We start from the raw sequence: 25,167 nt of genomic DNA on the forward strand, positions 1-25,167 counted from the left end.
AGGAAGAGGAACATACGGAGGTGGCGCAGTGGCACCAGACCTACGTTCATTTAACAATTTATCAATAAGTTAATCGGAAACATGAAAGTCTTTGGAAGGATAGATTTTCTGGATTCCAAGTGAGAAAGCCCTATCCATATTTCTAGCTGACTCAGACTGTTTATCTTGATCATATAACAACACTTTTTTGGCGTTTGTCTTAAAACGCTGTGCATGCTTTTCTCTACTCTTAAGCTGTTGTAAAGCTTCTTTCTTCCAATTCTGTAATACATCGAATGCTGCTGCAGGTCTAGCCTTTTTCTTCAATAATATAGATTCTAAGTATTCAATACGATGAATTTCAAAACTACCATTGATTGGCCACTGAAGTTCGGAAGCATGTCTAGTTTGTCTGTGCCAAATATCATTAAATACTATGCTACCAATGCCGTGCTTACAGTACATAGTACATGCCAGCGACCCCTCCATTGGTGCCGGTCGGCCAAATTCCAAAGATTGTCTGTTACTGTGGAATAACGACCTGAAACAGGCAGATAATTTCCCAGGCATATCAGAATACTGGTGTTACCTGGTCAATATTTGTAATTGCCTCGATAACTGGACCCTCATCAAGATGCCGACTCGGACCGCGTGCTCACCGTCCAGAGATCGGGCTGTGCAGCGCTGCTGAGTTGTCACTTCTCATTAAGAAAGGGGCCCTTTTGACACCGTCCGATCCCGGTCCAATAGCCGCGTCAACCTTCAGCGAGCTGGCATCAATCTTGAGGGTTCCTATTCGGGCGCCATCTGTGAAAGCAAAAGAAAATATCGAGGCTGAGTACCTTCAAAAGGAAATACAACAAACGCGGGTTATAAAGATACACAGATCTTTATTCAAAGTGACTGAACAGTTTTCAAACAAACAAAGTATCGGATAGCTATCAGGCCCTCAGTTCACCACAGTGAATACCAGCACGTTCGGTGTGGGAAGTGAGTAGGACTGTACATCAGAATAGTCGTGCCTTTTATTCAGTATGTTATCTGATGTTCAGCCCACTTGTAGGTTAACCATTTCTTTGGGCTAGGGGTTTGTGCCGAGTTCACCTCTGACTCGCCCAACTATATGAATATGGATCACCTTCAGTGTACACGTTCAACAATTCACAATGACAACAGTATATTCTTGGATTCGTCATCAGCCTTAGTACATATCTTAATACAATGCAGTTCAACAAGATATTTGAATAACATTCTACTTAGTATATGCTCGCAGATTAGTATCGTTGCCACAGGTAATCCTCTATACACAGGTCAATGAAGGACAAGGTCTTGTTACATGACCCTAACATTTGGCCTGCGGACAGTTTACATATTAACCCATACATAGAGGTCGAGACGGCCATGTTACATTCAAAATGACATTGTCCACCATCTTAGAACGCAGGGTGACTTTAAAGTGAGAATCAAAATGGTGGAGAAACCTAAAATGGCAGCTAACGCTGATCTAAGGTCAAGACCTTGCAACGTGGATTTCTTCGCAGAGCGACTTGGCTTCGGCCAATATACATATATTCATGCAGTATAGGAGGCATGATATGATTTCCCGTTCTACAACGTGCTGACTCACTAGGATTGGCAGGGTGTGGCAGGCAAGCCAAGCCTAGTGGGCGTGTCCACGATCACAGCTATATAAGCTGCTCTGATCCCTGAGACAGTTGCCTTGCGTTATTCTGTACTTCCATGCGGTGTAACGCTCACCGCCGCCTGGGATTCAACTTACCTTGAAACTCCTGTCTCCTGTCTCCATACTTACCACCTGGGGATCCTGTTCTCACCTGTGCGCATCTTCATTGAAATCGCGACTCATCTTCAAATCTTCCGGAATGCAGGCATCTTCATCTTGGCACCGCGGCTCACCTTCAAATCTTCAAGAACGCCGTCATTGTCATCTTGGTACCGCCGCTCACCTTCACATCTTCCGGGAGCTGAAATCTTCATCTTGACACCGCAGCACAACGTGCATCATCCGCGGCCCCAGCACCTGCAAATAAAAACAAAAGGCAAGGTTAGACACTTAACATACATTGGCCCTCATTCCAACCCAGGCGTTAACCCTTAATGCCTGATTTCCACCTTAACGCCTGCTTTTAGCAGGCGTTAAGTACCAAGGCGCTAAGCGTCCTTGGCGCTAATTACGGCACCGTAATTTACGGTGCCGTAATTAGCGCCTTCCCCACTCCCATTATGCCCTATGGGGCAAAAATGGGAATGGGGAAGGGTAAATGGGGATTGGGGATTTACCGCCCCACTCACCTTGGAATGGTGGTTTCATCCATCCTTCCTCCCGGATGCGTTCTGCGCCTCCACAGCTGCTTTTTGGACACATTTCCATCTATTTGTTAATGTTAATGTCAATGTTAAAGGTCATTTGTACCGCGCACTATCACCACCGGAGTGGTCCCCTGGCGCTCTGGTGGCTCTGAAAGAGGGGGGGAGGGTGGGTTAGTGGGTGGAGGCTGGAAAAGTGCAAGATTGCAGTGATGTGCTGTTGGCAGCCTCAGCCCGGTGGTTCCGTCGGCTGGGCCTGGGGTGTATGCGGCCGGTAGTCGTTGTGTGCGGATGTGCGAGTCTATGTGTTTTTTTTTGTTTTGTTGTTGCAGTGTAGTGAAGTTCGTGCGGTTTGCTGCACTAGAGGTTTGTGGTTGTGTTTGGTTTGGAGTTTGAGAGGTGTATGCAGAGAAGGAAATTGTTAATGGTATTCGTTAGTCATCTCTATCCTGGACTGAACTGGTTGGGCTCGTGTAATCTTACCCGACGGGATGCTTGTACACCCTGAGCCTCAGGAAGTACGTGCCCGATTTTCCATTCGAGGCCGTTTGAGGACCTAGCTGTCCCCTCCGCCCGCTCCCTTAATAACCTTGCATGCTCCTCACCCCCTCCACATGACTAGCGCCGCTGCTAGTGTCCATACACCCAGTTGTGTGGTGATTGGTGGTATCTTGTCCGTTCCACAGCCTCGTGGAACCTAGTTGTGGCTGTACGGGCGGTGAGGGATGGTAAGGGTTGGCTGGAGTAGTTGTATCCGTTTCTCTGGGTCTCGCGGGTGGACCCCTGTGTCCAGCGTCAGCCCTACTGGTGCCCAGGGTACTTCTGTCGGTTCTAGCGGTTTGTCAATGTCCTTTTTTGATGATTCGTTTGTCTTATTGTTGTTTCGGTTTTAGTCTCCGGTGTTGAAGAGGTAGGTTTTTAGTAATTTTCTGAATTTAAGGTGGTCTTTGGTGTTCCTTATTAATTTTGGGATGTTGTTCCAGGTTTTCGCGGCTAAGTGGTAGAAAGCGGTGCCTCCGAGTTTCTTCTTGATGTAAGGTTTTTGTTCCAGTCGGATTTCGTTGGTTGACCTGAGCGGTCTCGTTGGCTTGCAGATTGTTATTTTTTTTTGTAGGAATTCTGCTCCTTGTCCGCTGATTGACCTGTGCGTTATGCACATTGTTTTGAAGATGAAACGCTGTTTTACTGGGAGCCAGTGTAGTGTTTTTAGGGCCGGGGTGATGTGGTCTCTTCTGGATAGTTTGAGGAGTAGTCTGGCTGCAGTGTTTTGGATCTGTTGTAGCCTCTTCAGTAGGTATTCCGGTATACCGAGGTAGAGGCTGTTTGCATAGTCGATACTTGACATGATGAGGCCGAGGATGGTGAGTGTTTTGTGTGTGAAGGAGAGGAAAGGTAGTATTTTTCTTGCCGTGTGGAGGAGGAAGAAGCATTTCTTGACTGTTGCGTTTATTTGCGGTTCTAAGGTTAGGGTGTTGTCCATCAGGACTCCCAGATTTTTTACTACCTTAGATGGTGATGGTGTAGATCCCATTTCCGTTAGCCACGGGATGGCGGTTTCCTTCTCTTGGTCTTTGGATATGATCATGATTTCGGTTTTTCCTGGGTTGATGTTCAGGTTGTTGGCATTCATCCAGTTGAAGACTTCTTTTAGACAGTCGGTTAAGTTTGAATGATCGGCTTCGATCTTGTAGATGATTTGAGTGTCGTCTGCATAGTTGTAGCATTTGATGTTGTGTTTCTTGAAGATTCTGATTACTGGGGTTTGGTAGATGTTGAAGTACAGTGGTGATAGTGAGGATCCTTGTGGTACTCCACAGTCGTACTCCACAGTATTTGGAAGAAAACAGAAGGGAAAACGTTATTCAGGGATTAACAATAACATTGAGAGCAATAATACCAAGACAGAAAACAGAAAGGGGAAAAGACAAGAGACACTGAGAGAAAACAGAAAGGGGAAAAGACAAGAGACATTGAGAGACACCACCAACCAGGAGAAGCATAGTCGCAGCTGGCCTGGACTATTACTTACCAGGGATCAGTGAAAGAACTATATACCATCAACAAGCGTCCCTGCCAGAAGTAGCAGGATGGAGAGCTCATCATCCATACTTACCAGGTGAGCCTTATGGGCTGGTACGTGCCCACAGAAATCGCACCTTGGGTAGAAGGGTTTTGGAGGTACAAGAGTCACCAATCAGTGCACTTATATTTTCTCATATTCACCAATTGTTGCCGCCCACAGCTTATCGGCAGTGGGTGAGACCTGAAGGGGGTGATCTAACTCCTGGGTGGGCTGCAACCGTGCCCCAACACCTCCACAGAGACCAGGTGAAGGTAACAGAACACAAAGCCTCTACAACTCTCTGCATGGGCATTATAGAAACTTCAGAGACAGATCTATTGGTCCAACTACTGGAGGAATTGCGGGCTGAAGTACATGCTTTAAGGCATGAGACCAGTGCATTAAGGAGGGATCTTATTGTAACTCGAGAAAGAACTGATGACTTGGCAAGACAGATGCTACAGGCACAAGCAGGACAGGTTCCCTTGCCTGGGATGGCCCACGCTTCTGCGCCACAATAATCAACACAGGTCCAAGTGGTTCTTCCAGGGGCAATGCCCTTAGCCCCGCCTGAACGCTTCAACGGTGATCCAAAAAGGTTTGCCAGATTCATGAACCAATGTCGCCAACATTTCTTATTCAGACCAGGAGCCTTTCCTAATGATCAAGCCAAAGTTGCATTCGTACTCTCATATCTACGAGGCAACGTGATGGACTGGTCAATACCATTAGTAACTCAAGATGATCCTTTGCTTCGGAACTTTGGGGATTCCCAACATGAGATGGAGAAATTGTTTGCCCGACATACTCAAGGACAAGCTCTGGACAATGAGTTATTGTCACTCAGACAGGGGAATTAAGATCTATTAACCTACATAGCCACCTTCAATCGTCTCATAGCCCAAACCAACTGGCCAGAAGAGAAGAGAACTATCAACTATCAAGGGTTACGTGGGGACCTTAAGGATGTGTTGGCTCAAGTTGTGCACCCACCTGAGGGGTGTGCGGACTACATAGACCTAACAGTGCAACTCGCGGACATTACCTTTGATCTTATCGGTGCTCCTCAGTTCCAGATGATATTGGGAATGCCTTGGCTGGAGACCCATAATCCTAGGACCGACTGGCGTAAATGAGTTCTGACCTGTTCTCAAGACTGTGCCGACACCTGTTACAACAAAGACGTCATCAACCTGAAACCCAAGAAAGGTATCGCGCTGGGCCTCAATGGCTCTTTACCACTTCAATATCTGGATTACCAGGATGTCTTCCAAAAACAACAAGCCAATGTTTTGGCCCCGCATAGACCCAACGATTGCCAAATAGACCTCGTGCCCGGAGCCCAAATTTCCTGCAGCCGGATTTATGCTCTAACAGAGCAAGAAAACCAACATCTTAAAACTTACTTGGATCAGTATCTGGCAAACGGTTTTATCCGCCCATTCAAGTCCCCTGCTTCGTCGCCCCTCTTACTGATTTCTTGCAGACCCCAAGAATCGGTATCTGCACGAGTCATCTGAACAACACAGAGTAGCTGACACACGTTACCACTGCGCACTGAAGGCTCCTAAACACATACATATCCGAGGCACTGAAGCAATCAAAGCTGGTATGATAGACACACATATCCGGTGCACCTAAACTCTGCATAGATACACCACGCTCTAATTTTAACTTTTTCCTATTTTTAGACCCCACCCCATCCTTACTACCAAAGGCGTGGCTGAGCAAGATACTTACCTAAGCCCACCCCTTCTCTACCAGTCCTGAGGAAAGCATCTGAACAATAACTACATCAACAGTGGTGATCTCTTGTTCAAGCTGGAAACATGAATGAGTGTTGACTTGATAGGTGTATGGTTAATAAAGCTACACTCTAAGTCACTTTTAGCACTAACCCTCTCACTGTGTTTTGAACATACCATAATGACGTGATCTGACTGTATAATGTTACGAACCAACGTGGGCACTAGGAAAATTGTTTGGTCTAACTTGGCAACACTTGTCAAATATGTTAAACAGCCTCCAGTAGGTTTTTATGTAAACTAAGATATGAGAAAAATAAACATTTAGTTTGAATAAGGACAGAGTGGTGATCTGTTGTATGCATGTACAGATAAAATTGTCACATCTGTTAATTGTTTTGTGTAAATACACCTGTAAGTGTCAAAAAGGAGGGGTAGCCTGAGTCCTCTGAAGATTGTTTAGTTCATTACCCTCATGACAGAGGCCCCCTATAACAAAAAAGAGGGCCCACCAAACCCCTGTAGGATGCAGATAATACTTCTTTTAATCCATCATGCTTTCCATGTAGGATGCAGAGAGTATGTATTGTGATCCATCATGCTTTACCTGTAGGATGCCAAAAGTACTTATTGTAATCCACCATGCTTACCCTTTAGGATGCTAAGAGTACTTATTGTGATCCATCATGCTTCCGTTTAGGATGCAGAGAGTACTTATTGCGATCCATCATGCTTTACCTGTAGGATGCCAAAAGTACTTATTTTGGTCCATCATGCGTTCCCTTTAGGATGCAGAGAATACTTATTGTGATCCATCATGCTTTCCCTTTGGGATGCAGAGAGTACTTATTGCTATCCATCATGCATTCCCTGTACAATGCCAAAAGTACTTATTGTGATCCATCATGCTTACCCTGTATGATGCAGAGAGTACTTATTGTGATCCATCATGCTTTCCCTTTAGGATGCAAGGAGTACTTAGTGAGATCCATCATGCTTTCCCTGTAGGATGCAGAATACTTATTGTGATCCATCATGCTTTCCCTGTAGAATTCAGAGTACTCCCTGTGATCTTTCATGCTTTCCCTGTAGGATGCAGAGAATACTTATTGTCATCCATCATGCTTTCCCTGTAGGATGTAGAGAGTACTTATTGTGATCCATCATGCTTTCCCTGGAGAATGCAGAGAATACTTCTTGTGATCCATAATGTGTTCCCTGTAGGATGCAGAGAGTACTTATTGTGATCCATCATGCTTTCCCTTTAGGATGCAAGGAGTACTTAGTGTGTGATCCATCATGCTTTCCCTGTAGGATGCAGAGAGTACTTCTTGGGACCCATTGCTTTCCCTGTAGAATGCAGAGAGTACTTATTGTTATCCATCAGACTTTCTCTGTTGGATGCAGAGAGAACTTAGTGTGATCCATCATGCTTTCCCTATAGGATGCATAGAGTACTTATTTTAATACATCATGCTTTCCCTGTAGGATGCAGAGAGTACTTATTGTGATCCATCATGCTTTCCCTGTAGGATGCAGATAGTACCTCTTTTAATCCATTGTGCTTTCCTGTAGGATGCAGAGAGTATGTATTGTGATCCATCATGCTTTACCTGTAGGATGGCAAACGTACTTATTGTGATCCATCATGCTTATGCTTTAGGATCAGAGAGTAATTATTGTGATCCATTATGCTTTCCCTTTAGTATGTAGAGAGTACTAAATGCGATCCATCATGCATTCCCTGTATGATGCCAAAAGTACTTATTTTGATCCATCATGCTTACCCTGTATGATGCAGAGAGTACTTATTGTGATCCATCATGCTTTCCCTTTAGGATGCAAGGTGTACTTAGTGTGAGACATCATACTTTCCCTGTAGGATGCAGAGAGTACTTATTGTGATCCATCATGCTTTCCCTGTAGAATGCAGAAAGTACTTATTGTCATCCATCATGTTTTCCCTGTAGGATGCCAGAAGTGCTTATTGTGATCCATCATGATGTCCCTGTAGGATGCAGGGAGTACTTATTGTGATCCATCATGCTTTCCATGTAGGATGCATGGAGTACTTATTTTAATCCATCAAGCTTTCCATGTAGCATGCAGAGAGTACTTATTGTGATCCATCATGCTTTCTCTGTAGGATGCATATAGTACTTCTTTTAATCCACCATGCTTTCCCTGCAGAGAGTACATATTGTGATCCATCATGCTTTACCTGTAGGATGCAGAGAGTACTTATTGTGATCCATCAAGCTTTTCCTGTAGGATGCAGAGAGTACATATTGTGATCCATCATGCTTTCCCTGTAGGATGCAGAGAGTACTTATTGTGATCCATCAAGCTTTTCCTGTAGGATGCAGAGAGTACTTATTATGATCCATCATGCTTTCCCTGTATGATGCAGGGAATACTTATTGTGATCCATCATGCTTTCCCTTTAGGATGCAGAGTACTAATTGCAATCCATCATGCATTCCCTGTAGGATGCAGAGAGTATGTATTGTGATCCATCATGCTTTGCCTGTAGGATGCAGCGAGTACTTATTGTGATCCATCATGCTTCCCAGTAGGATGCAGAGAATACTTATTGTGATCCATCATGCTTTCCCTGTCTGATGCTGGGAGTACTTATTGTGATCCATCATGCTTTCCCTTTAGGATGCAGAGAGTACTTATTGTGATCCATCATGCTTTCCCTGTAGGATGCAGAGAGTACTTATTGTGATCCATCATGATTTCCCTGTAGAATGCAGAGTACTTACTGTGATCTCTCATGCTTTCCCTGTAGGATGCAGTGAGTACTTATTGTGAACCATCGTACTTTCACTTTAGGATGCAGAGAGTACATATTGTGATCCATCATGATTTCCCTGTATGATGCAGGGAGTACTTACTGTGATCCATCATGCTTTCCCTGTGGGACGCAGAGAGTACTTATTATGATCCATCACGCTTTCCCTGTATGATGCAGGGAGTACTTATTGTGATCCATCATGCTTTCCCTTTAGGATGCAGAGAGTACTTATTGTGATCCATCATGCTTTCTCTGTAGGATGCAGAGAGTACTTATTGTGATCCATCATGCTTTCCCTGTGGAATGCAGAGTACTTATTTTGATCCATCATGCTTTCCATAACACTGTCCTAGGTTAAGCCTCTATTTTCCATACTGGTAACATTTATTTCCATTCTGCCTGATTCATGGCCACCCATATCTCGCATGCTTCAGAATGGATGAAAGAGCCTTCTCCTTGTCGGCCCCATTTCAGTGTAAGTTGGCAACATTTCTTTGTTGAAGCATCAATTCCCATATCATAATGTTAACAGGTGTTTATTTTATCACATTTTTATATTGCTTAATAGATCATCCCTGGAAGGATGAAAGGCTAAGAAGGCCCTGCCTCTGGGCTCAAACTTGTGAATGACATACTGCCCTTGTGTCAGAGATGAGCACTTTACTCAGTAGCTATCCACCTGCTAAAAGAGAAATCTCACCCAAATAGGCAGTGTATCATCCTCCTGCACCAGGACACCATGAATTTGGCATCTATTACCACCAAACCAGCAGATAACTAACTTATTCCTAGACACGGCCATCTGTAGAAGTGTATCATCCTCCTGCACCTGGACACCATGAATTATGCGTTCTGCATCTATTACCACCAAACCAGCAGATAACTAACTCCTTCCAAGACAGTTTGTCAAGATGTATCCGCTCCACCCTGAGGAGCATTAGTCGCTCCTTGAGCTGCAGATTCAAGCCATTGGCAGAACTCTTAGGTTATCACACTGATTAAGCTTAGCTATAATGCACTTCTTAGTGAGTTGCCACTTTGCAGAGCTGGTCAGTTCGCAGTTCATCTTAGCTTGAACTGACATAACACTCTGAGGGGGGACTTTGAAGAAGCGATTCCCGCCTCTTTCATTAAAAGAGGTGGCAGGAGTGGCGGGTCGAGGTGGGAGCTTCATAATTGGGTTACTCCTGATAGATCCCCCACAGACAGCTGTTATCCCCCTGCCTAACGCCTGTGATGTGACCTTTGGGGTCTATCTCTTCAGCAACCTCCCTGTCTACCATTCTAAATTCCCTCCATTGCTACCTTCTCCTAATGCTCCACTCTAAAGCCTCAGAAAGCTGACTCCTATAGGCATCAAATATTGATGTATATATTTTAAACCTTACTTATATAAAGAACTGTGTTAGCACATACCATAGTGTGTGGACATTCCTTTGTGGGGGCTTGGGGACTACACTGTACTTAAGAACTAGCCTGCATAACCTCCTGAGAGCTTAAGCCATGGTTGCTCGTCCATATCCGCATAGAGAATCTTGGATGGGGTGCTCTGTGCTTCTACTCTGCCAAATAGAGGGCAGGAGTACAGATAATCCACCTCCAGTCTTTACAGGAGTCACGAATTGAGCTTTCACTCATACGCCGATGACACTCAAACCTATATTGAAGCAAATAACATTGAAGACGCGCTTAGGAGAGTTAATCAGAGTATGGCTGACATTGATAAGTGGATGACGGATAATCAACTACAACTCAATGCAGCAAAGACGAAGATTATCCTGTCTGGGCCCAAGGTGAGAGTTACGGCCGAGAAGCCAATATTCTTCCCCTGTATTCTTGGTGAGAGGCTACAATTTGCTCCAAAAATTAAAAACTTAGGCTGTGTCTGGCAGCAGAATCTTAGTAGTGAAGCCCAGATGGGGCTAAGGTCAAGTCAGTGTACTACTCCCTGCGGTTGCTTAGGAATGTACATCCTTTCCTACCATCAGAAGAGAATCAGGGCTCTGGAGACGTTGAGCTTCAGGGGAAAGGTGAGGAAGGGTAGAATGCCTCTGAGTAGGCAAAGCTAAAAGTTGGACTTCTTGGCAAGGTCTGTGATGTGTGGAAAGAGAGAGAGAGGAGTCAAAGATGATCCCAAGGTTTTTTGCCTCATAGGTGGGTGAGGGGACCCAAGGAGGGTGGCCCGAGAGTGGCGGGAAACAAGGAGCAGGCATCCCAATTAGAAGGATCTCCGTCTTACTGGCATTAAGGCAGAGATCACTGGCAGAGCACGATGCCTGAATAGCAGTCAGGTATGACAGAGGAGAGAGAGGAGGTAGAGGGTGGCAGCTTCAAGGAGAGCTTTGTGCCATCTGCATAACACTGGAAATGAAGGGAGAAAGTGGGGATCAAGTGGGCCAGAGGGGCAAGGTAGATGTTGAAGAGCCATGGCGATAGGATAGAGCTGTGAGGGATACCACAGGTAGAGAGTGAGGTGGACAAAAAAAGAGCCATTTGCACTTGGTATTGGTCTGTCTGAAAGGAAGGAGGTCAGCCACGCCAGTGCCCTGTCCGTGATGCCTAAGGTATCATGGAGACAATTTATGAGGATGTAGTTGTTGACTGTGTCAACGGCAGAAGAAAGATCGATGAGGATAAGAACAGAGGGGGTGTTTGAGTCCAGGTTTGTAAGCAGGTCTTCAGTTGTTCTGGAGAGCAGTTTCCATGCCTCTGGATACCCTGAAACTGGACTGGTGGTCATGGAGGCAGTCAGCAATTTTAGTGTGGAGGGTCAGTTGGGGGATAACCAGCTTCTCCATGCGTTTGCCCAAAAAAGGGGTGATATAGGGCGATAGTTAGCCTGGGAAGAAGGGTCTGCAGATGGCTTTTTTAGGAGAGGGTGCACAAGACATGGCCACACCAGAGCTGTCTCATTCTGCACTGTTATCCACACTGGATAATGGGTGAATTCTTTTCAATGGTGATATTTGTTTACTATGGATAAATGCAACTATTACATGATAGTGCAGATAAAGGGCCTGTTTTTAGCGATTCTCATTTAGGGTGGCCAACCATTGCGTATTTTGAGAGATTGTACTAATTTAGTGGGTTGGGTCCTGATTTTCGCACAGAGCCTGCCCGGGACGGTTAAATGTCCCCACTTACCTCCTCTGCAGAGGGATAGGTTCTCTTAATCCTTCCCAGCTGAACTTCACACTTTTTCTTGTGATAGTTCACACATGTGGGAGGCACAGCTGACCCCTCTGAGGTCTGCTTTGTGTTATCAAAGCATGACATAAAGAGCTAGTAAAGGTTGCTGGTCCAGGCACCCAGTGCCCGGGGAAGCACTGTTGTCCCCTAGGATGTGCAAATGCTGGCTGATGATAGGAGGGGCACATAAGACTGCACGCTTTGTGGAATCATGCCTCCCGATGAAGCCCTCACACTGCAGTGCCTTTTATTTCACTGTGGATACAGGTTTAAAATCACATGAAGTTGTTCAGATTCACGTATGTGTCCAGGCTGCTACTGGAATTTGCCATTTAGGAGGAAGACAATCAAAGCTATAATTATATTATTTTGCTCTCACATGTTTTTATGACAACATTGCAATACAATTGAATGAATGCACTTTTCTACAGCAAGTTTATCAAAGTCTGACAAAATACCTGTAACGTTATGTTCTGTAATTTCACTTTTGATTATGTAAATATAGATGCAGAATATGGGGGTGCAGGGCTCCTGCTGAGCAGTCTTGATGATTCCAATCTAATCGGTCAGTTCCCTGTGTGCAGATCAGTCCTGCAAGCTGGGAAATGGTGATAGGTGTTGCACGTGTGTGTGCAAAATGCCTTCAGCACTAATGTTATAATAAAGGTGGAAATTGGGTGGAACGCACGTGCGCAAAGGACGCTGCACTGAACCAGGCAAAGTGCTGAGTGCTTGGGAAGCGCGTCCACGCCTGAAGCCTCCTGGAAACGAATGTGTAAAGTTACCCCCCCCCTCCCTTCCCACCTTCCCAATGCTTTACTGATCGCAGGGAACCCCGCAGCACCTGCTCCCACCTCCTGTGATGATGGGGTGAGTGATGGCGGTCATTAAATGTGCTCATGAGTGCACCCCTGTGTATTACAAGTCCTGATTGGTCAGGTCGGACACGCGCAGGAAAGCACACGCATGCGCAGAGTAGACAGGCGGCCCCTCACATGCCAGGAGCATGCGCAGAGCGGAGAGAGGCCTCTCATAGGGTAGGCGCATGCGCAGTACTGGGTGTCCGTTTCTGAGCATGCGCACAGGAGACACTGCCTCGTGTCTCGCCCTTGGCCTGCGAGGGTGTCAGAGAGGCCCGGTTTCCCCTTCTCCGTGAGTCGGAGGTGAGAGGTTTATTATTCCCCCCATTCTAGCCTTTATTCTGAGTTCTGAGCTAATATATCCCCTTCCCAGAGGTTTAGGACAGAGGGTGTCAGCTCCACAAGCCTCTTCCTCATATGTTCACACTCCTGCTCTCCCCATGGTCAATCCTGTTCTCCCCAGGCCACTCCTGCTCTCCCCCCTGGCCACTCCTGCACCCCCAGCCACTTCTGCTCTCCCCCTGGCCGCTCCTGCCCCCTCCCCCTGGCCACTACTGCCCCCTCCCCCTCGCCACTCCTGCGATCCCCCCTGGCCACTCCTGCACCCCCCCAGCCACTGCTGCTCTCCCCCTGGCCACTCCTACTACCTCACCCCGCCACTCCTTCCCTCCACCGGCCACTCGTGGCCACTCCTGTACCCCCCACCACTCCTGCCCCCCACCCGGCCGCTCCTGCTCTCTGCCAGGCCGCTGCAGACCTTCCCCACACCCACGGCCACTCCTGCTCTCCTCTGGCCAGTGCCTTTAGTGACACTGGTAAATGAGCCAGGGCTCATTAAGGGGAGGGGTGGCTGCCTTTTGTAGAGATCAGCCTCCCTTCCCCATGGGAGAGAGGCATACCTGCCTAACCTCTGGGTTTTGGCCAGAAACTCCGGGTTTTTAGCCTTTTCTCCAGGTCTCCGGGGAAGACCCTCGAGTCTCAGGGTTTTCGCAGCAGTTTCCGGATCAGTCCAATCCTCCATCCGATTGGCTGCAAAATACCGCTCCTGGTAGCCAATCGGGTGGAGGTTTGCGCAGACCCGGAAACGGCACGAATGTGCCTCCTATGAGCCTGTTGCTGGGGTGGGGGCAGCTTTTACTGACTGCTTTTTCTTTTTAATGCTTTTAACGTTGCTAGCAAATTGGCAAAATGAATGCAGGTGAAGCAAAATAACCCACATTTGTTTTGCTTCACTTTTCATTCTTTTTTGTCGAGTTTCAATGCGAACGCGCGCTTATTTTGCTATCATTCTGTTTGCCAAGGTTACCAGGGCTCAAGTCGAGGGTACGACTAATTTTTAACTCACCACTGCACTAAATAACCTGATGAAAAACAACTAAAGTGAAATGTCCAATTTCGGTACTGTAAAATTCAGGGAAATCCTCTGTATTGGTTCTTGGAGTTTACATGTGCGAATGCCTTTTGTCCTATGCAATTTGGGTGGTTGTGAAAAGCCAATTTAATGAAATATGCATATTTCAATTTGAACTGCAAATTTCTGACGTCACATCACATTGCAACAGAGTTTACCTTTTTGACATGTGGGCAGAGCCATATGAAAATGGGCGGAGTTTTGTGTGACTGGGCGGGGCATACATCTCAGGAATTTTGATTTTCAAATGTAGGCAGGTATGGGGAGAGGGTGCTGCTCTCTGCATTTATTTTCCATAGACTTGCCTTGCAGTCGGGAGTGGCAGCGTCACCATTAAGGCTGAAAGGGTGAGGCCGCTGGAAGCTGAGGCCTTTTTCTTAAAGACTGAAACTCCTGCGAAGGTGCGGGAGCTTCAGGATTTAGAAAACAAGGACTCTGCTGCCAGCGGCTTCACGTTTCTCTCCATAATGGTGGTGGCGGCGGCCTACAGGCCTCTCTTGTTTGAAGGGATGCCTCGCAGGTGCGTCGCCACCATTATGGATGAAAGGCATTTATTTCTGAAGCCTGAAGCTCTCACACACAAGCGAGTGCTTCAGGCTTTAAAAAAACAATCCTTGTCATGTAGTGGCTGGGCTGCCAGGGGAGACTAGTGAGCCCCTGCAGGGCCCCGCCTCAAAGCGAGATTTCGGCTGGCCCAGGCCCACTTGAAGCCCTGCCCATGGCCACCCCTGCCCCCCCTGAACTCCTCGCCGCTCCTGTTCTCGCGTGGTTGCTCCTGCTCACCCTATCCTGCCTCTATGTGCTCATCCATTGCCACTTCCTAGCTCCCATAAGAGCCATCTCTTGGGTCAATTTAGAACCCCCACATTTCAAGGGCCTGGAACCCCTTTATTGTGCCCATAGGTGGGTGCAGCTTATTTATCATTTACCGGCGTAACCGCTTGATGTGCTTCTTATTATTGACAAATATTCCCAGCTATATATATTCATCTACTGCTTGTGTGCGCTCTTTTCCAATTCTCCCCCTGAAACTAGAAGGATCTGATCTTTATTACGTAGCAGCATATGTATTTATATGTATTTCCTTTCATTGGCAGCACTATAAGTAGACCCCGTGTTCTGCAGCCACTGTAGGCAGATCTGGGCCTAGTCCATTAGTACTAAATCCGCTGCATCACCCGGCAGCGTAAGGGGAGCCATCCCAGCCTCTAGTCCACCAGGTAAATATTAAATAACAGGAGGGCTAAGACACCCCCTGGCGACTTCTGCTCCCCCCCTGGCCACTCCTTCTCTCCCACTCCCTCTTCTGGCCACTCCTGCTCTCCACGGCCTCCAGTCCATAATGTAAATATTAAATAACAGGAGGGCTATGATACCCCCGTGGCCACTCCTGCTCCCTCCTGGATACTCCTTCTCTCCCCCCTCCCCCTTCTGGCCGCTCCTGCTCTCCCAGACCTCCCGTCTATCAGGTAAATATTAAATAACAGGAGGGCTAAGACGCCCCCCCCCTTGTCTCTCCTGCTCCTCCCCTGGCCACTCCTGCTCTTCCCCTCCCCCTTCTGGCCGCTCCTGCTCTTCCCGGCCTCCAGTCCATCAGGTAAATATTAAATAACAGGAGGGCTAAGACACGCCCTATTTTCCCCTGAGTCGATCTGAAGATTCTCAGCCACGTTCCCTCTAAATCCAAACGCACCCTCCATTTTTAATTCACAATGAAGTAGGTGATCCCTTAATGTTTTGCTGCCATTTTAGCCCAAATGCGCTCTCTATCGAATGCGGATCTAAAAACTCTGAAAGCACAGTTCTGTTTGCTAAAAATCTCAAAATCATAATGTTAGTAAATTTGGATAAACCCTTTTTAAGTCCAAAGTGACACTGGAGCAATACTTATTCTCTTTCCTCCTGATTTACTTTAGCAATTACATTACATGCAATAATCTTGCTGGTAATGTACAAAAGTGCTTCCAGGTGTCATTCTTTGCATGGTTCATCCGCTCTTCTTTTTCTTGTATAGGGGCTTGTATACTATCTCGCTATCAGATGGTATTTTGCAGTGTTCAGCCGCTCTCCCTTTTCTTGTATAGGGACTTGTATACTCTCTATCAGATGGTAGTTTGCTTTGTTCAGCTGCTCTCCCTTGTCTTGTATAGGGACTTGTATACTCTCTATCAGATGGTAGTTTGCTTTGTTCAGCTGCTCTCCCTTGTCTTGTATAGGGACTTGTATACTCTCTATCAGATGGTAGTTTGCTTTGTTCAGCTGCTCTCCCTTGTCTTGTATAGGGACTTGTATACTCTCTATCAGATGGTAGTTTGCTTTGTTCAGCTGCTCTCCCTTGTCTTGTATAGGGACTTGTATACTCTCTATCAGATGGTTGTTAGCTTTGTTCAGCTGCTCTCCCTTGTCTTGTATAGGGATTTGCGTTAGGCAAGATTGTATGGTATCAGGTAATATTATACCCATATATATGGTCGCCGTATATAATATCGCCAGGAAAAGGTTGTGGCGATATTATATGCGTGACCATATATATGGGGACAGGGGCAGCAAAAAAATGAAAAAAAGGGAATGGGGGTTGCGGGGGTGGCCCCCCGCATGTTCCATGCAATAATGTCCCCTCAAAAAACGGCCATTTTTAGGCGACATTTTTGCATGGCGATATTTTTGAGGGGACATTATTACATGTAACCGATTGTATGCAGTAACCCTGTGGGAGACTACACCAGTCTTGTCCTCTTGGTATTAGGTAACCCACTTATTGGTATGGGTCTGCACTACACAAGTCGGTAGAGTGACTGAGCAGCCACACATATCTCAAGAGGGGTACATGTGAGCTGCAGCATCGAAATAAATCCACACATACAAGTATCCAAATAACACTTACACTCACAGTTTTCTAGTAAAATAATTATTTATTCAACAGTCAATTTTAAATAAGCATTCTTTAAAAAGGGCAACGTGCAACAATAAAAATACAATTCATAACACTTTCTCAAAATCAAGATAAGCAAGTGGATACTTGTTAGTGATGTTTCATACACACTTCCTCCACCCTGAGGTGACTTCAATTACTAGGACGGTATTGGCATTTCTATATCACTTTTTGCAATGGCAGAATGCTTTCTTTAGCTACTAAGACACAATTCTGAGTGAGGATTCCCACCCACCTGGGCAACCTGTAATAAAAGTATTAACAAGCCCAGTCCATTATTGTTAAATAAGTCTTGCTTCCTGGTCAGAAAGTTCGACCAGCCCAATGTACCTGAGATAGAAGAGTTTTTTTGACGGTTCGTCGATGGATCCCTTTAAAGCAGTAGTCACAGGGTGTTGAGATTCCTCGAATGAAAGTGAAACTCTGGCGTCGAGACAGCAGCTTCGATCTTCATGCTGCTCTTCGATGATCGTTCGAGGAAGGTCTGGGAAGATGAGGCATGCGGTCTGTCTTGATGCAAAGTGTTCAGTGCCGCATAGAAGACTCATTGATGGATGTCGGATGGCAGCGGGTGTCGTGTCGGGAGTTGCTTCGGTGGTCCTCCGGCCTGTCGGTGCTGCAGCCGCAGCATGTACCTCGGGATAGCTTTGGCGATCAGGACTCGACCATGGGATGGACCTCGGATCTTCACTCAGTCAGTGTCCTCGGGACATCTTTGTCGGCTTCGGGTGGTGAGAAACCCACTGGGTAAACTTTCTGCACTAACCCACGACCTCAACCTTCTCTGGTGGGACAAAGCAGTTGACGGTGATGGCGCGGGAGCCCTCTGTCAAATTTTAGAGCTAGTTGTGAAGCGACTCTGTGGCTCCAGAGTGTACTCAAGATACTTTCTGGTAAGAAAGAAGACCGGGGGCTGGAAGCCCATTCTGGATCTACGACTACTCAACAAATACATCAAGTCCCAGAAATTCAGTATGGTCACGTTGCAGCATGTGCTCGGCCAACTGGAGGAGGGAGACTTTGTCGTCTTTGGATATAGAGGACACGTACTTCCACATCCCCATTTACGAAAAACATTGCAAGTTCCTGCGCTTCCTCGTACAAGGGAAGCACTACCAGGTCAAGGCTCTCCCCTTCGTACTGAAGTCGGTACCCAGAGTCTTTACGTAGTGCCTGGCTCCGGTGGCGACTGTCTTCAGCTATAGGGAATTCATGTGTACCCATACATCGACGACTGACTCATCCGGGCCAAGTCAAGGGACACCACTGTCGATCACAGGGAGAGGACCGTCTGGCTGCTGACAGATCCGGGGTCCTCGGTGAGCTATGCAAAATCCTGCTTGACTCATCGCAGCACGCGCTGTTCCTGGGGTCCAGGCTCAACACGGTATCCTGCCTGGTGCTCTGTCGGAGGAGAGGATAGCGGCCATTTTGGGCAAGGTGCAATGCTTGTTCGCACTAAAGATCACCACGGTAAGGCATCCAGTTGATGCTCGGCATGATGTTGTCATGTATCTTCCTGATCCGGCTCTGCAGGCTGCGGTTGTGACCGCTCCAGGAATTCTTGGACTCCCGTTGGATCCAGGGGCCTCATTACGACCCAGGCGCTAATGGTTAACGGCGCCATAAAAGGCTGCAGCGCCGTTAACCTATTAGTGCCTAATTACGAGGTCCCTTTGCGGGACCCGACCTTAACGGTTGGTGCGGCACCGTACTTAGCGCCTTCCCCATTCCCATTGAGCCCTATGGGGCAAAAATGGGATTGAGGAAGGGCCATGGAGGAAGGGGGAATTACCGCCCCGCCAACCTTGCAATGGGGTGGTAACTCCCTCTTTCTCCATGGCGGAGTCGGTAACTTACCGGCATGGACCATGGTGCTAATAGCACCATGGTCTTCCGCCAGGGTTGTAATGAGGCCCCAGGTGTCCGGAAGCTTCAAGGACAGGATCGTGCTCGACGAGGAGTTATGTTGAGTGATAAGGTGGTGCGGCGTGCGCTCCAACATCGCCGGGGGCACAGACTTCCAGAGTCCCCCATACCAGGAGACTGTCACTACGGACGCTTACCCGGAGCGGTGGGGAGCACAAACTGGTCCTCTCCATGCCAGAGGCCTGTGGCTGCCGGGGGAGAAGGCGCTATACTTCAGTGTACTGGAACTATGGGCTGTGTTTTGGGCCCTCAAGTCTTTTATTCCGTCCCTCACGGGCAAAGTGGTGAGGGTATTCTTGGACAATACCACCACAATGTTTTACATCGGGAAGCAGGTGGGCACCAGCTCCCCAGCGCTCTCCAGAGAGGCACAGGAGTTGTTGCACTGGGCCATCACCCTGGGATGTTCCTCATTCCTTTTTACCTGTCGGGAGTCAAAAATACTGTCGCCGACTCCCTCAGAAGGGAGCTGCGCTCTTGCCACGAGTGGGAGCTTCGGCAGGATCAAGTGGACAATCTCTTCCTCAGGTGGGGCAGTCCCCATATCGTTCTGTTTGTGTTCGCCACAAAGTGCCAGAGGTTCGCCAACAGGTTCCCCCAGCCAGGGAGCATGGGGGACGCATTCTCCTTCCCTTGGGAAGGCCTGTTCCTGTACGCATTCACTCAGTTGTCACTGCTACTATGAGTCATCAGTGAACTCAGCCGGTGCAGTATGATCCTTGTCGCGCCAGCGTGGCCGAGGCAAATATCGTACCCCAACCTTCTTAGCATGTCCGCGTCCCCTCCAGTCAGCAGTGGCCGCAGATCTTCTTGCCAGGGAAGGTGGTGCAATTCTGCACCACTACCCTTGATCGCTGAACCTGAAGGCCTGGCTCCTGCAGCATTAGAATTTGGTGGTTTACAAGCTGCCTGTGGACTGAAGGGAGGTCCTCGCCAAGGAAAGAGAGTAGGACAAAAATTTAATTGTTTCGCGACTTGGTGCAAGTCGCAGAAGATTAACCCTCTGAGGGTCACGGCCCCACAAGTCCTTCCGTACTTGTTGTTGGCTAAATCAGTGCAGGCTCACGCCTCCATCAAAGTACATCTGGCGTCTGTCTCCCATTACACCAGGACTCCGCAACAGTTTTCTCTTTGGTCCCACCGTCTAGTGAAGGAGTTCATCAAAGGACAGTTCAGTTAGTTCCCGCCGGTGAAGGGTCCTGCCCCGGTGTGGAAACTCTATGTGGTGCTTACTAGGCTCATGGGGGCCCCATTCGAGCCGATGCAGGAAGTTCCACTTAACTTCTTGTCTTGCAAGACAGCTTTCCTCGTGGCCATCACCTCTGACAGGACAGTAGGTGAGAACCAGGCCCTGTCCTACAAGCAAACTTATTTGACTTTCCAAGAGACGAAGGTGGTGCTGCGGACACACCCTTCTTTCATGCCTAGGGTTCTGTCAGAATTTCATTTCAACGAGCACTTGGTGTTGCCTGTGTTTTTTCTGACGCCTTTGCCACCGGCTGAAAGGAATTTGCACTCGCTGGATGTGGCTCGAGCACTGACGTTTTATGTGGCCCGCACAAAGAGTCTGTAAAAACCTCTCAGCTTTTTGTGAACTTTGGTCCTGTGAACCATGGGAAGGCCCTGTCCAAGGCTTCCATCTCCAGGTGGCTCTCCGGGTGCATCACTCATTGTCACTGGGTGGCTGCTGCAACTACGGCGTTCCTATCTGGTGTGCCCCTGCGGGACATCTGCAGGGCTGCTACGTGGAGGTCTGCGCACACCTTCACTACATTCTAATGCGTCGATGGGGATTCCAGGGAGGAGTCTAGAGTCGGCCGAGCAGTGCTACGCAACCTGTTCACTTGAAGGTGAGCCTGGTGAGGAGGTAAGAGTAATTGCTTCTGTTGAGCCTTGCAAGGATTCACATGCAAACCCTCCCTCTTGCCCCTCTGCGGCTCTTCTCGGTCATACTGTCACTTTACATGCTACCAAATCTGAAGATGGCTGCCAGAGGAGGAGCTTGGGGAGATGGTAGTAATTGGCGGGGGGCTGTATGCCCCAGAGCTCAGTGATTGGTTTATAGGAGAAAGACAGTTATTAAACGAAAGTGAAACTGGTTTCTCTTTTACCGAGGATTCCCAGCCTGACGACGGGGAATATTCATGAGCATGTGAATCCATGTCAGACCCATGCTGGAGAACAGCAGTTACAGGAAAGTAACTTGTTCCTTTTCTTGTATAGGGGCTTGCATTCTCTCTCGCTGTCTGATGGTAGTTTGCTTTGTTCAGCCGCTCTCCCTTTTCTTGTATAGGGACTTTTTGCCACCCTGTTTGCCAAGCCCCCATCCTAGGAACCTTTACAGAAAAAGAATACAATTTCAAAATGGAACATCGAATGAGATAAGGATGATATCCTGATGCAAATCAAACCACTTAATTCCTCACAAACACCTGGGCCAGATGGGCTGTCAAACAATACCTTGAAGCTAAATCCGGAAGCATGGGCTGATTTCTGCGCTTCCCTATTCTCCACGATAATGGACACAAACTAGATTCCATCTTCATGGAAAACTGAGACGTTGATTCATATAGTCAAAAAAGAAGACAGCGCTTCTGCAAATAACTGCCCTCTGCTTGCCATGTAAGATCTATTGGGAAATCTCTTTGCTTGAGTACTGCTCAGGCAATTAACACAATGGGCAAAACCAGCCAATAGAATGGATCCTAGGTAGACCGGATTAGATAAAGGCGCAGGAACTATCATCAATCTTCTGCTAATAAATCTCCTAAAGCTGGAAGCTATGAGAGCAAAAACGAAAATCTATGCTGTTTTCATAGATTTAAAACAAGCGTTCAACAGTGTCCACCGTCGGAGATTGTGGCTGAAGCTACAGATGTGGAATTGTCCACCGAACCTGATATCTGCCATTCAAGAGCTGTACTCTGACACGTTAGTTCAGGTCAGGTTATCTAACCACGGCGCATTATCCAAGAAAATTGACACATGGAACAGACTGGGCTGCCCACTTGCTGCATTTCTGTTCAGCTTGTGTATCTCTGATCTGAATACATCCCAACATATACTACGAACATTTCCACCTATCTTAAATGGTACTGCTATACCCTGGATGATATATGCAGATTACCTTGTGTTGTTAGACAAAACATTGATTGGTCTTCAACACAGTCTAAAAGCACTTTTCAACTACCTGGGTATCAATGGGCTAACCATCAACTCCACAAAAACCCAAACATTGGACCTCATTACGAGTCTGGCGGTAACCGAGGTGGTAAAACCGCCTCGGTTACCGCCGGACTCGTATTACCATTCCGCCTCCGTGATTCCCGGAATTACCGGGGCATTACAACCCCGGTTTCCCGGAAATCACGGAGGCGGAATGGTGTTAATCCCCATTCCCATTGAGTCCTATGGGACTCAATGGGAATGGGGATCATGGAAACACCAGCAGCATCTCGTAATGCTGCCGGTGTTTCCTCGTCCGCCTGCAGGCAGGCGGTGTTAAACCCGCCAGGTCAAACCTAGCGGGAACATCACCCCCGCCTGCAGGAGTCGGGATCAGGCGGTCCGGAAACAACGTTGGAGGCGGGTTTACCGCCACCGTTATTTCCGGACCGCCTGATTTGTAATGAGGCCCAATGTCTTTCTCTAACCAGCAAGGGCAGTGTAAAGAGAATTGTTCCCTTTACTTGGGCCTAACCAAGTTGACACAAGTACAAAAGATCAAATATCTAGGGGTATGGCTCAATACTGCTTTAGACGACATGATTGGGGAAATGCCCTTCGCACTAAAGTGCGCTCTCTGGCGCATCAAGCCTACCTACTACATTGAAATTTCTTGTGTTTGAGGCTTAACCTCCTTCCGACTAGAGAAGTATTAACACACCGAAAACAACTAAAAGCAGATCTGAATTATTGTTGTTTCTGTCTTAACTAAGCGGAAACCATACAACATATTCTTATGGACTCTGATGTGCTGGCTGAAACGAGACAGCAATATCGGAACATATTGCAAATAGATGCGACACCGATGTCCAAAGACACTCAATGGTCCTCTTTGCTACTAGGCAGGCACAAATCACTTATATTCAGGGTAGTCCAATTTTGGCTGGAAGTAACCACTTTGAAGAATTCTTAATTCCAGAACATTATATATTTGATGATTTGGAAAATCTATTGATGTTTTGTAGTAAAAGGTTTGTAAATTACTTATTTGTTTTTTAAAGTATAGGGACTTGTATATTCTCTTGCTATCGGATGGTAGTTTGCATTTTTCAGCCGCTCTCTTTCTTGTATACAGACTTGTATGCATTCTCGCCATCAGATTATAAATTGCATGGTTCAGCCGCTCTCCATTTTCTTGTATAGGTACTAGTATACTCTCTCGCTATCACATGGTAGTTTGCAGGCGTCAGCTGCTCTAATTTTTATTGTATAGGGGCTTGTGTACTCTCTCGCTATCAGATGGTGCATTGCATGGTTCAGCCACCCTCCCCTTTTCTTGTATAGGGACTTGTATAATCTCTCGCTATCAGATGATATGATATGATAGAGCATTTATAACGCGCCTATACACAAGCGTTTTAAGGCGTGACACAGAAAGGGAGGGGGAACACAGGGAGGACAAATAACGATCCTACTACGCCAGCTATCATTCAGCTTGCGCAAGTGCATGGGAAGGGGGAAGGTGGAAAGCGCAGCGGGGGGCAGTGCATTACATGGAAAAGAAAATAAATACAATAAGTAAAGGTATCAGCCTGCAAGTGGCAAGTGCAAAGGTAAGTGCGGTATCAGGTGTCAAGTACTGTTAGTGGGGCTGTAGGGATACAGAAACAGTCTCCAAGTGTGGGGATTGCCAGGTAGGCAGTGCAAGTGATTGTGACTGGCGGGGGAGGGACCTGGACCCGAGATCAGATGGTGGCCAGGTAGCCAGTGCAGTTCAAGGTTCAGCCAGGAGGTCAGCAGGGGAGAGGAGGAGAGAAAGCTGAAGCAAAGAGAAAGGTTTTGAGGTGCTTCCGGAACCGGAGATGGTTCTCAAGTTTCAGGGAGGCAGGGAGGCTGTTCCAGAAGGTGGCCCCAGCCGAAGAAAGAGATCTACCGCCAACTCGTTGCTTGGATAAGCGACTGACCCTGAGGGAGTTGGAGGCGGATGAGCGAAGAGTTCGAGAAGGAAGATATTTGGGAAGAGAGAGTTGAAGGTATTGGGGACCCCGTCCCCAGAAGGCCTTGTGGACAATGCAGAGGGTTTTGAACTTGATCCTCGCAGCCACCGGGAGCCAGTGCAGAGATTTCAGTCCTGGAGAGAAACGATCCAAGGTCGTGAGGCCAAGGACAGTCTCGCAGTCCTGTTCTGAATGAGTTGCAGAGGGCGGAGCGTAGAGGCAGGCAGATTTAGAAAGAGGCTGTTGCAATAGTCCAGCCTAGAGAGAACCAGAGCTCTGGAGACAGTGAGCTTCTGGGGGAAAGAGAGGAAAGGAAGAATACCTCTGAGGAGGTGTAGCTGGTAGTGTGACTTCTTAGAGATGTCAAAGATGTGTGGAGCGAAGGCGAGTGTGGAGCTGAAGATGACCCATAGGTTTTTTGCCTCGCAGGTCGGGGCAGGGAGAGGGCCAAGGGAGGCCGGCCAGAGAGTGACAGGAAAGGTGGGAGTGGGTGTGCCGACGAGGAGAATCTCAGTCTTACTGGCATTAAGGCAGAGGTTGTTGGCGGCACACTACTCCTGGATGGCAGATTGACAGTCAGTGATGAGAGAAGGAGAAGAGGTGGCCGAGGGTAGCCTGAAAATGAGCTGAGTGTCATCCTCATATCACTGAAAGTTGGGGCAGAGAGCGGCAATGTGGTGGGCAAGGAGTGCCAGGTGTTGTTGAACAGCCAGGGAGAGAGATTAGACCCCTGGGGAACACCACAGGTAGAGAAAAAGATAGCAGAGAGG

At 47.5% G+C, this 25,167-nt stretch overlaps 1 protein-coding gene across 1 annotated transcript in view; it reads left to right on the forward strand.

Moving 5' to 3' along the window:
* Positions 1–13,168: 13,168 nt before the first annotated feature.
* The window catches only part of LOC138502971 (zinc finger protein 271-like), a 364,755-nt gene continuing 352,756 nt past the window's right edge, over positions 13,169–25,167 (forward strand). The window contains exon 1 of the mRNA XM_069622378.1: positions 13,169–13,266. The gene's annotated coding sequence lies outside the window, so the exon portion shown is untranslated. The remainder of the gene's footprint in view (positions 13,267–25,167) is intronic.

Source organism: Ambystoma mexicanum, chromosome 11, assembly GCF_040938575.1.
Source record: "Ambystoma mexicanum isolate Mex_15411 chromosome 11, UKY_AmexF1_1, whole genome shotgun sequence".
In the NCBI taxonomy this organism is placed as follows: Eukaryota; Metazoa; Chordata; class Amphibia; order Caudata; family Ambystomatidae; genus Ambystoma; species Ambystoma mexicanum.